Below are 3,359 nucleotides of genomic sequence, written 5' to 3'. Positions count from 1 at the left end.
TATATATATATATATATATATGTGTGTATGTATGTATGTATACATATATACACCCACACCCAGACACATATATACATTTATATATATGCACGTTACCTATCTCAGTCATGGAACGAGCAGACTATAGCTCAAGAACGCACTCAATACGTGATGAATGCTGAGTCGGTATTTCTTTTATCAAGCAGATGTTCCCTAACAACCGTGAAACTGATTTAAGAAATCCCAGTGTTGTAGTAGTAGTAGTAGTAGTAGTAGTAGTAGTAGTAGTAGTAGTAGTGGTGGTGATGGTTTTCTTTTTTCTATTGCAGCCACGAGGCTTGAAATCTTGCAATTTTGGGAAAGGGTACTAGTCGTCGGTTACATTGGCCCCAGTGGTCCGAAAGAGTGAAACATAAAATCGACTCCAGCGGAATTTGAACACACAACGTAAAGAACTGGAATAATGATAATAATAATAATGGTTTCAAATTTTGGCAGAAGGCCAGCAATTTCGGGGGTGGGGCTAAGTCGTTTACATCGACCTCTCAGTAATCGATGGGTACTTATTTTATTGAAACTGAAAGGGTTGAAAAGCAAAGTCGACCTCAGCAGAATCTTAACTCAAAACGTAAAGATGGACGAAACACCGCTGAGCATTTTGTCCGGCGCGGTAACTATCCTGCCAGCGCCCAATAATAATGATAATGATAATAATAATAATAATAATAATAATAATAATAATAATAATAATAATAATAATAATAATAATAATAATAATAATAATAATAATAATCCTACCTACTAAAGGGACAAACAAGGCTTGAAATTTTGAAGGACCCCAGTACTCAACTGTTACTTGATTTATCAACCCCGAAAGGATGAAAGCAAAGTCGACCTCAGCGGAATTTGAACTCAGAACGTAACGGCGGACGAAATGCCGCTTAGCATTTCGCCCGGGGTGCTAACCATTGCACCTGCTTGCCGCTTTTTGGGTTCAAATTTTGGCAGAAGGCCAGAAAGTTCGGGGGTGGGGTTGGGGTAAGTCGAGTACATCGACACCATTATTCTACTGATGCTTATTTTGTCGACACCGAAAGAAGAAGAAGAAGAAGAAGAAGAAGAAGAAGAAACATGGCAGAATAGTGCAATTCCGAACAAGAACAGCCAACAGGAGAGAGGAAACCCAACTCCGTATGGAATTACATGGTCAGTTCCACCGTGAAACCAACAAATTAAAAGACCAGAGAGCATCATGGAGGTGGTTCCAGAAGGGTGACCTGAAAAAGAATACTGAAAGCCTAATCATCGCGGCCCAGGACCAGGTACTGAATACCAACTCAGTGAAAAATGAATATATATCACACAAGTGCTCGGACCTCTGGAGAATGTGTGGGAAGAGGGTTGAAAGTGTGATTCACATTGTTAGTGCTTGTGAAAGTCTTGCGCAGAAAGGGTACAAGCGTAGACACGACAAAGTAGCCCAAAGCCTTCACCGGCTACTATGCTGTAAGTATGGATATGAAGTCACGGGTGCTTGGTACCAACATACACCGGAAAAGGTAATGGACGAAAAGGGAAAGACAAAAATCCTCTGGGACTTTGATTTCCAGACAGACAAAGTGTTAGAGCACCGAAGGCCGGATATAGTAACCTTTAGGAAGGACAAACAAGAGTGCCTAATAATCGACGTAGCAGTGCCTGGAGATCAACATGTCATGAAAGAAAGAGAAGTTGATATATATGGAGACCTGAGAATTGAGATCGCTAAGATGTGGAAGCTACGAGAGTCGAACGTAAAGGTTATCCCTATTGTCATCGGAGCATTGGGTTCAATACCACTCAATCTGAAAAACATCTGAAACCCTTAGAGATACCCTACAATCTAGATGTATTTCAAAAGTCGGCATTATTTGGAACTGCACGCATATTGCGTAAAGTACTGTTTGTCTGAGGTCCGTGTTGTGACTTGACAAACAGTACAAACCCCCAGTAGATACAATATCTTCAATCAACAACCTCACGATATTGTATGCTGTGCGACGTCTATAATAATAATAATAATAATAATAATAATAATAATAATAATAATAATAATAATAATAATAATAATGTTGTGGAAGAATCCTGACCACCCCCACATGACCAAAAGTGAGCTAAAGAATTTCAATAAAATAAGAATGTCGGGTTGACAGCGAGCAGCTGACAGAGTTGGTCGATTGTATTGCATTACTGCGGTAGTTTAATATCGTATCTACGTTTTGGCATAGTACGGAGTACGTTCTGCGTGAACATATTAATTCTGCGAATGGTTATTCTAAATAACCATATCCAAATATTTATCTGGGTAATACTATTCCTACACTCTTGTACTCACTCCAACCTCGTCGTAACATTATTGGTGATGAGATAGCTAAACCACGAAGACATAACAAATAATCATGTCTTTTGCTTTCACATAATTTTTTATATATTCCTGTATAAAAAAGTACTTTTTGCATTTTTTAATAGTTTCATATGTTATATTATATTATATTATAATATATATTATCTATATAAATGTGATTTTTTTTGCATGATGTATGTACACCTGGTGTTCAGAAACTTAAGTGAAAATAAATATATATTATTTTCTCCACCTCACAGGGTAGTTTGTTTAACATTCATTTAAACCACACACTACTTTCTATCAAGAAGGGAGATGTAGGAAAGCAGTAAGTTAAAAGGGATGGTTGTATCAATCTCCGTCTCTCCCTCTCTCTCTCTCCCTCTCTCTCTCTCTCTCTCTCTCTCTCTCTCTCTCTCTCTCTCTCTCTCTCTCTCTCTCTCTCTTAAGAAACAGCTGTAAGATTTTGTCCCTTCTTCGGTTGCTAGATGTCCTTTTAAATTTGAAATTTTAAATTGCTGATATGACATGGTATGTCATAAGTGTCTGTATATTTTCTTTATTGCCCTTTTGGTTGTAAAATAAACGGATTAATCAACAGAGTACAGTGTCTGCAAGTTGATGAGTACCTCATATTCCCCTCCATTTTCTTATTGCTATACACACACATATATATATATATATATATATATATATATATATAAATTGACAGAATGAGATAAAAAATCCAAGGCTGTAAATAGTTTTCAGAACATTTATAAAGAGAAAGTCCGTTTATAAATGTTCTGAAAACTATTTACACCCTTTTTATGTCATTCTGTCAATTTATACATATATGTATGTTGGACTCCTCACTCGTATCATTATTGACCCTGGAGCTTAACCATGTTCTGTCCATAGCGCTTACTTAGCGTTACCCGATACCTTTTGTGTCTTCTTGACACCGATACCTTTCATACCCGGGATATATATATATATATATATATATATATATATA

Source organism: Octopus bimaculoides, chromosome 5 (genome assembly GCF_001194135.2).
Source record: "Octopus bimaculoides isolate UCB-OBI-ISO-001 chromosome 5, ASM119413v2, whole genome shotgun sequence".
In the NCBI taxonomy this organism is placed as follows: Eukaryota; Metazoa; Mollusca; class Cephalopoda; order Octopoda; family Octopodidae; genus Octopus; species Octopus bimaculoides.
The sequence above is the reverse complement of the archived record's forward strand: the minus strand, read 5'-3'. Positions refer to the sequence as shown.